General features: G+C 38.2%; 1 long non-coding RNA gene across 1 annotated transcript; it reads right to left on the bottom strand.

Annotated features, from left to right (window-relative positions):
• Positions 1-6,768: 6,768 nt before the first annotated feature.
• Positions 6,769-7,530, bottom strand: LOC133129826 (uncharacterized). The gene is made up of 2 exons (XR_009708857.1): positions 7,128-7,530; positions 6,769-6,930 (listed from the first exon to the last, which is right to left on the bottom strand). It is a non-coding gene; the product is annotated as an uncharacterized LOC133129826 (long non-coding RNA).
• Positions 7,531-10,062: the final 2,532 nt, after the last annotated feature.

Here is a 10,062-nt window from a genome sequence, read left to right as displayed (position 1 = left end):
TTGTTGAAAATAGTAGAACTAAACAGTGCAGCAGCATGATAGTTGTCAGAAAGAAACACTGGCAACAGAATAGAATAGAACAAAATAAGTCCTCCACCCTGACTCCCTCACAGCATAGCTACAGTGTGATCATAGCTATTCATGCATAGCTCTAACAGGAAACTCCCCACTGCATTGACTACTCTGCTCCTCCCATTTGCTCACCAGACTGGTAAAAATGAAGCAAAAGTTTATTGCACACATCACAGACAGAACTACAATTTCATCAATTTGTTAAAAACGGTTCAAATTAAATTGTATTAGGATTAGACCCACCTACTGAAGGGAAAAGCAAGCTTAGTGTAACCGATGTTGCATAAAGCCCACCAGCCTGCTTCCACCAGCTTACTGGAGGATCCTGAAAACCGATTAGCATTGGGAGCTAGATTCCACTGGCTCTCTTCAGAAGGGGGCCCCAAGAAGGAGCCAAAGACTAATACACACATATAGCTTTATTGCTGAAGACCAATGTGGTTTTACTGTAACAATGTGCAAAGCAGGTATGCTTAAATTTAGAATGTAGCATTTTCATAAGTAATTTTTAATAAGTAACTGGATAGAATACAGTTTCTTTCTTAGTATTTGTCACATCTGTTCAATTATAGTCTTAGCGTTAGATTACGGCCAATCTATGTGACAAATGAATGCATCAGAAACACTCCAGAAATTGTTATTTTTGCACCACAAAATTAATTATATTCAGTAAAAACAGATTACAGGTGCATTGGACTGGGGCCAAATATGTAGAGAGGAATTTCCTGTAAGGCTTCAATATCTTGATGGTTCTGATAAAAAAAAAAACCTTCAAAGTTGTGGAATACTAGCAGGTTTTTGTATGAGAGTTTAGCATTAATATATCACTGTGAGCTGCCGCAGTGCACAATAATACATTGCAGTGTCTTCAGGAATTAATTTAGAAATCGTCAAAATAGTTTTGCCACTTGATTTGTCAGCAGTTGCTTCAAAACGTTCTTTCGCAAAACTTGATGTGTCACTATAGGATCCCCTGTACAGTATAAACTGGAGGGCTGACCCAGGGTTCTGACGGTACCAGTAGAATAAATAGTCGCTCAAGCTGCTTGTGCTGAAGGTACATTCCATGGAGACTGGTTGTCCTTCTTCTATGTTTAATGATTTGATATCTGCAGAGGAAATGCCTAAAAGTGATACATAGAAAAAAAGCAATTTAGTAGTTACAAAAAGATTAATAACTGAAGCAAATCATGTATTCTGATGAGGTCAGTGAAGATAACTTACAGAAGGTAACAGTTAACACCAGCCCTGTAAAAAGCTGCATCTTGTTGTGAGGTGAACCTTCAGGTTATTAGAGGAGAGAAAACCTGGGCAGAATATGTGCCTTAGTTTTTCTGTGAGGATGTGTGGGAGGGGCAACAGTGACCTGATGAGAATATACAAACTACTGAATGTGTCCTTTGGAAATGAAACAGATGAGTTTTGTTGTTCTTTCATTAATCATCACTCCTTGGGTGATGCGATATTACCCTGTGGAACTGAAAACAAAAAAAACATGATTGCAAATTTAATGTAGACTTACAGTCACCTGAAATTTGTATTCTGTACAGACTGTGAAAAAAACATTAACAGCTGTATGTGCTTGCAAAAAGTTAGATTTCTAACACATGTTTTCATCAAGGGAATAGCTTCCAGTCTGGTTTGCACTGTATGTAGAGTAATGGGCACTGCAAATGTATAAATGTTCTGAATCAAAGCTGCTCTTTGCTGGTGATGTTTGGGATTTAACACTAAAATGACACAATGTTTGAAACATACTTTTCAGACGTAAAATTCTATTAGACTTGAATCCAAATGTATTTGATTCATGTATTCCTGTAGATAAGTTTTGAAACACTGAGATAAAGAAAGGTAATCTTTATATTGTTAATTGTTAACCATTTCATCCACTGATTCATACATTTATGCCATGGTAATAACTAGATGCAGATATATATATATATATATATATATATATTGTCTTAGGTCGTGCAAGGTTTTTGTATGTAGTTTATGGATTTCCTGTCACCGTGGGCTCCATGGCACAATAGTACAGTGCAGAGTCTGTCACTTCAGCAGAGGAGATCTCCAGATGGACTTGTTTGGTTGTTTTGTTGAGTTTAATAGACTGCCTGGGATATGGAGGATCAGCTCTTCTAACATACTGAGAGGACTAAATGATAAGCAGGAGGAACTCCGGCTTAGGTCTGGGAAATTGTCGATACCACTGTAAATTGTTTGGTGAGCCAGTGTAGTTGCATGACAACACAAAAACCGCATACAGTTTGTTTTCAAGCATAAGGAATGTTCACATAAATAAAAAAACGAAAATCTTCCCAATTATTGCAGTAGATCATAATTAAATAAATCATTAAATCAATCCATTTCAACTTTAATCTGTATGTTTTCAGGCAGCAAGTCTGAGTGCAGACCCCCTACTGGGAAACAAATACAGCATGCCACTTACAGATCATTTTTAAGAACAGAAGAATTAAACAGTGCAACACCATGATGGCTGTTAGAAACAAACACTGACTGTAACAGAATATGTCTTCTACTCTGACTCCCTCTGCAAACTAGTTTTAACAGGAAACTCCCCTACTCATTGACTATTTAGCTGCTCCTCTGAATTTTTTTAATAGTTTGAGAATCTTAAACCAGTGTTTCCCAACCATTTTTCTGTGATAGCACACTTTTATAATTGTAAATGTCTATGACATACCACAATCCCATTAACCTAAATTGTTTTACAAAATGCCACCTTCTAGTTGTGGTGAATTAAAAAAAATGTCCATGACAATTCCACTCAATTGTGTGAATATTCAATTTTTCCGATGTTATACAGTCCCCTCCAAAAGTATTGGAACAGCAAGGCCAATTCCTTTGTTTTTGCAGATAAAAAGATGAGAGACAAGAGTTCAGAATTTCAGAAGTAAAGTTACTTGAAAAACGAATGAACCAGATTCTAATAAAATCACTCATGTGTTAAGTGTTTTTATTATTACTAAAAATGAGCTATGGTCTATTTACTATTTATGAACATTGTAAAATCATCCTGCGGAAAAGAAAATAGTTGCACACAGAGCCGAGGTTTCCGTTAGCATAAGGAAGCACTTCCTATATAGGTTGCCTACAGTGCCGTATATAGGGCTGCTCAGTGCCGTTTCTGGTTTGTTCATCATCTATCCTCCCTTGCAGAGCAGCTATTAAGTTTCCTTGTTACATATCACAAATTTTGCCTGACTGTACCAGAATTTCACACAGAAAAAGATAAAGTAATTGCATTCTTCAATAAAACCGCCAGTCTCAGAGATCGTAGGTTGCCGGTAGTATTTACTCTGAATTGCGATATATTTTAAAAAATAAGACATAATATAATTTTTATTATTGATGGACCTATGTAGTGTGATGTGGCACAAGCAGAGAAAAGTACTCCTTGGTTGCCATCATGTTCTTTGTGTTGTCAGGTTTTTGTATGGAGTTCATGGGTTTCCTGTCACTGTGGGCTCCAGGGCACAGTAGTACAGTGCAGAGTCTGCCACTTCAGCAGAGGAGATTTCCAGTTGCACATGTCTGTTCTTTTCATCAAGTTTCACAGTGAACCTCTTGTCTGTCTTTTCCTCAACACTTATGTAGATGAGGATGAAGAATTCTGGTTTGGATCCTGGGTGCTGGCGATACCATTGTATACTCCTAGGATTAACAGCTGAATAGTTGCATGACAGAGTAACACTGCTGCCACACAGAACATGCTCTTCTCTAGATTTGGATGTGATTGCATCCTGTCCGAGGCTGTCACCTGGGGACAAAATCATATGTTTTTCATTACTTAAAAATTATATGTGAAATTTAAGGAGCCAGCTGCCAGTCCTAGTAATTCATATTCATACAATATATGATACAATAAAACCTTACATCTCAATGAATCAAGAGCACCAGAGATTAGATAAATGCAATCAGCCACTTACCCACCATTGTCAAAAACAGAAGAAATAAACAGTGCAGCATCATGATAGCTGTTTGAAAGGAACACTGACTTTAAGCACAGCTAGAACTGAACAAGTCCCCACTCTGACTCCGTCTGCTTGCGGTAGTTTTAAAAGCTAACTCCTCCCACTTACTGCTCTTCCTCAAAACAAAAGTACACATCAGACCTCCATGGTTTTCTTAGCTCATTGCTATCGCACCATAGTCTACAAAGTCAGGAATCATACTGGGGTTGTGGGCATGCGGGTTTGATAATGGCCTAAAATTCTGCATAGTATGCATTGAACCCTCAGATACCTAAGCATATTTTGGCTGATTTTCCCTCCTCTTAGTTTTTAACACCTAACTTTATATTAAACAAGATACACCTAATAAACAAACTACACTAGCTGATCAATACGAATATGCTCTTAGTGAGCCCTCTTACAAGGTATTTATTAGATTTATTTTTTAGACTTATTGGTCTTCTGCTGCTGTAGCCTATCCAGTTAGAGGTTTGACGCGGTTTGTGTATTCAGAGATGCTCTTCTGCATACCACTGTTGTACTGTGTGGTTATTTGCGTTACTGTCACCTTCCTGTCAGTTTTGACCAGTCTGGCCTTTCTCATCTGATTCTCATTCTCATCTCTCTCATTAGCAACATGTTTTTGCCTGCAGAACTGCTGTTCACTGGATGTTTTTGTTTTTCGCACCATTCTCTGCAAACTCTAGAGACTGTTGTGCATGGAAATCCAAGGAGATCAGCAGATTCGGAGATACTCAAACCCACTTAACCCGCTTATCCTGAACAGGGTCTCAGGGGGACTGGAGCCTATCCCAGCATACATTGGGCGAAAGGCAGGAATACACCCTGGAAAGGTCGCCAGTCCATCGCAGGGCACACACACCATTCACTCACACACTCATACCCATGGGCAATTTAGACTCTCCAATCAGCCTAACCTACATGTCTTTGGACTGTGGGAGGGTGTATTCCTGCATTTCGCCCAATGTATGCTGGGATAGGCTCCAGTCCCCCAAATTAAGTTTCTCAAAGTTGTTTTGCCACTGGATTCGTCAGCGGTTGGATCAAATCATTGTTTGGCAAAATTTGATGTGTGAGACCCATCCCCCTGTACAGTATAAACTGAAGGGCTGACCCAGGCTTCTGACGGTACCAGTAGAAGAGATAATATTTTGAGCTGCTTCCATGGAGACTTATCCTTCTGTCATGTTTAATAACTTGATTTATCCAGAGGAAATGCCTAAAAGTAATACATAATTACATAATTATTACATAATAACTTAATTATTACATTAAATAATTAAGTAGTCACAAGAAAGATTATTAACTGGAGCAAACCAATGTCTTCTGATGAAGTCAGTGAAGATAACTTGCTGAAGGAAACAGTTAACACCAGGTGATCTGATGAGAATGCAAAACAATTGTAAATGAAACAGAATTTATCCTCACTCCTTTTGTGATGCTATATTACCTCCTGGAGCTGTGGGCCACAATCAGCACTGACACAACTATAATGTGCTCGCAGATTGTGAAGCACTGCACTGCACCAAAAGTTCATGTTTGAGCTGGATGGACAGTCACTTTAAACAAGCAATGAGCCTTTAGCTAGCAGTTCTTCTTTTGGCTTATCGTTAAACTGATAAAACAGGTCTGACCACAAGCAAAGTCGGTTAATTGCATTTTTAATCTTACAGCACTGGAGTTGGGTGCTGTGCTATGCCAAGAAGCAGAGCAATTGAGGGGAAAGCACCAAACAGTAAAATAGTGATATCGTTTAGGCACCAGAAGACACTACAGAGCAGAGTCCAAAAGTAGTTGTGTTTTCTTCCCGCAGGTGTACTCCAGTGAGTGATGGTGATGGGAGGTACAGTGGGCTCCAGAATTATTGCCACCATAAATAAATATGCACAAGAAGCAAAAAATAAGTTTACAGCTTTATTTTCCAACATGCGTAAAGTAGTGGGCTTTATTAATGATTCAATTGAATCAACCAAAGTTCAAATAAAAATAATATCTCCCCAAAACACAAGCTCCACAATTATTGCCACCCCTGGTTTAATACTTTGTGCAAACACCTTTGGCAATGAGTCTTTTTCTATCATTTGTAATACGTTTTTGCAGGGACTTTTGTCCATTCCTCCATGCAGAAATTTTCAGAATCATTAATATCCTTGGGCTTGCGATTATGGATCCCCCTCTTCAGTTCAGACCACATGTTTTTGATAGGATTTAAGCCTGGAGACTGGCCATTGCAGAACATGAATGTTGTTAGATTTTGAAATGTTTGGAGTCATTGTCCTATTGGACAATTTACCTACAACCATGTCTCAGCTTCCTGGTAGAGGCAACCCGATTTTATGCTAAGACTTCCTGGTATTTGTTGAATTCATTGTACCATTGCTCTTAAATAGTGCCCCTGGACCACTGGCAGCAAAACATCGCCAGAACATCAATGACCCACTGTCATATTTGGGTGCTTCTCCTTGTATGCATTCCTCTGCATCTTTGGGTTACTTACGGCCTCCCTCGCCATCTTCCTTACTGTCCGCAGGCATAATATCCACTTGCATCCTCTTCCTGGCAAGTTTACAACCATTCCTTAATGTTTTAGCCTTTTTATTATTGCCCTTACAGCTCTAAGTGTTATTTTTAACCGTTTATGTGTTACGTCTGGGTTTTGTAAAATGTTTTCGGACCCCAAAGCAGAGACAGTGACAATGAACGAGAGGATACAAACTAAAATGTATTCAATAAGAAAACAATAACAAAAACGCTGGCGTGTAGAGGAGGCAGCGGGCGGACCGGACTGTAGGCACCACGAACCGGGATAGCCACAACGAGGGAGCCAGCGTCAGAGTTCAAACAGGAGGCGAGGCACTCGGGCTATCTGTGCACGGGAGAAAACGGAGAGACACGGGTAAGTAAAAACGTACTGGTATTTTGAAACAAAAGGAAAACGTGAGAGACAAACCACCGTGAGGAAACAAGCAGCTGTAATACTGACTAGCTGTAATACTGGCTAGCAGTAAGACTGGCTAGCAGTAAGACTGGCTAGCTGTAATACAGGCTAGCTGTAATACTGACTTGTCGTCGGAAATAATTCGGCACCGGAGTGGAGTGAAGCCAGGCTTTTATGGAGCGGGGTAATTGGATGATTGCTGCCAGGTGTGCCTCGTAGATGTACCAACAGTCCAGCCACGCCCACTGCCACACACCTACACTGCCAGGGGGGAAACAGAAAAAGGAAACAGAAAACACACGCAACCAACACCAAAACCCAAAACATAACATTATGTTTTTTTTTTTCGTACTCATTACCCTTGTGACAGTGATTTACCAATTGTGTCTTCTGTATTGACAGTTCTTTGGCTTTTCCCTTGCTGAGGGCTGACAAAGAGGTTTTGCATGTTTGTAACCTCACACACATTTTGTTACCTCAAACACATTTCCTGCTCGCTTCTGACATATATAATATGTTATATGTATATACACTCTACGTACACATACTTCTTACATATATAATGTTACATGTATATACACTCTACATATACACACTTCTTACATATGTATACACACTCTACATATACATACTTTTTACATATATAATATGTTATATGTATATACACTCTACATATACATACTTCTGACATATATAATATGTTATATGTATATACACTCTACATATACATACTTCTGACATATATAATATGTTATATGTATATACACTCTACATCTACATACTTCTGACATATATAATATGTTATATGTATATACACTCTACATATACATACTTCTTACATATATAATATGTTATATGTATTTACACTCTACATATACATACTTATTACCTATATAATATGTTATATGTATATACACTCTACATACACATACTTCTTACATATATAATGTTATATGTATATATACTCTACATATACTTCTGACATATATAATATGAAAGAAGTGAGCAGGTGCAACAACAGGTGCAATAAATAAATTATGCGACAATAATGATTAAATATGACAGTAATAACTTTTGAGGTCCAGTCAAGATAGATTTTTCTTCACCTTTGAGAAACAAAGGAAAAAAGTAAAATGCATTTCATAACTACAATTTGTTTCTGTTGAGATTTCAGTTTGGATCACGTTAAGGAGGACAACGATCCAGAAGGGTTCTTTCTATGCTCCTGATCACAGAAAGCTAGCATTTTCTCACCAGTTTTTCAAGTTTAAACACCACATGTAACACCACTGCAGCACATTATTCTCATGAGTTATATCACTGATTATATGAACTAATATGTTGTCTAAATATCTGCCCATGTCCAGTAAGGATATACTCAATTGTTCATTAACCGTTGTGCATGGTAATTGCTGTGCTTCCTATAAAATTGTCATTGTCCACATTTGCTTTTGTGATATCACAAGAAGAACAATGGAGGGAAAGTCCTGCATAATGAAATGACGACATCTGGTGGAGAATTTAAGGCCCTGCAGTGCACTGTTTTTGGTGCAGGCCAGTTATCGCATATTGTGGCCAATTAACAGCAAACATGAGCACTATGGTGGGTCATAAACAAACTCAACATGCTTCCTACAATAATCCTGAACCAAAAATGGTCCTGTGAAAATGGCCCATATACCGCAGAGTCATGGTGTTTTGAAGTTTGCATAAATAACTTCCATAATCACTCATTTCTACATTGTGCCGTCAAGAATACATAGTCCTTTGAAGGCTAAACATGGCCAAAGGCATCCACTTCTCTCAGAAAGACAGCAACACCTCATATAGGGCCACACGTTGTATTGTCTTACTACAGCCATACACACAAAATTCATTATTAAAATTCAACTATTTAGAAAAAATACATTTTACTATAAACTAGCCCACATTATTTTGCAAGATACCCCACCACAGGTTGTTGAATAACTGTTCACTGCTCATAGCAGAAACTCAATTCTCAAATGAAATACATTCAGCTGAAAGTTTCTGTCACAGAGACCAGATGGGGAAAATGTTTTCAGTTAAATTAATTCTGAAGCTGAAATATGATGTATTATTACTGGTGGAAATGTTTCACTTGAACCATGGAAAATAGTTCAAAACAGTACTTTGTACTGCACTGACTTTTTGTTTGATAGATGCTGTCAGGTTCTTGTTCAGAGTTTATGGGTTTCCTGTCACTGTGGGCTGCAGGGCACAGTAGTACAGTGCAGAGTCTGTCACTTCAGCAGAGGAGATCTCCAGATGCACACGTTTGTTGTCTTTATCATTTTTAACAATAAACCGTCCTTTTTTATCTGTTTTACTGAGAGTCCCTGCGACCAGGATGAGGAATTCAGGTTTGGATCGGGGATACTGCCGATACCAGAACAGATAGGTTGCAGCAGCTGTGTAAGTGCATGAGAGTTTAACACTGTTTCCATCCAGAACATTCACTTCTTTAGCTGTTGGTGTTATTTCCTCCTGAAAAGTGTCATCTGTGGAAGAAACATGTCTAGTTTATGACCAAACAAACCGGACATTATTCAGAAAAAACACACAATCACTTGAATTCATACAATATATTAATTATGAACCTGGCAAACACAATTGATTAATTAAATACAACAAGTTCGCCAATAATAAGCAATGATAAGTTTTGTAAAGAAACAACAATTTCTTGTTTTCTGTTCCTTGTTTTTTTTATTTTAAACATATATTTTAAATAATTTTATTTAAAAAAAAAAACAATAGATCAGGCTGAAATAGGGGCTTTCAAACAACAAGGCTGACTGGAAACAACAGCACAAGAGAATAGAAAAATGCAATGGTTCACTTACCCACCACTGTAGATAACAGTAGAAGTAGACAGTGCAGCTTCATGACAGCTCTTAGAAAGAAACACTGACTTTAAGCACTGCTAAGACCTCAACTCTGAGTCTTTGCAGTTTTATGAAACTCATTGCACTCTCCTGCAGAGTGTTAACAGGAAACACCTCCCTCCCACAGATTACTTAACCCCTCCCCTGAACACAAAAG

Source organism: Conger conger, chromosome 5, assembly GCF_963514075.1.
Source record: "Conger conger chromosome 5, fConCon1.1, whole genome shotgun sequence".
Taxonomy (NCBI): Eukaryota; Metazoa; Chordata; class Actinopteri; order Anguilliformes; family Congridae; genus Conger; species Conger conger.
This window is presented reverse-complemented; position numbering and strand designations above follow the sequence as displayed.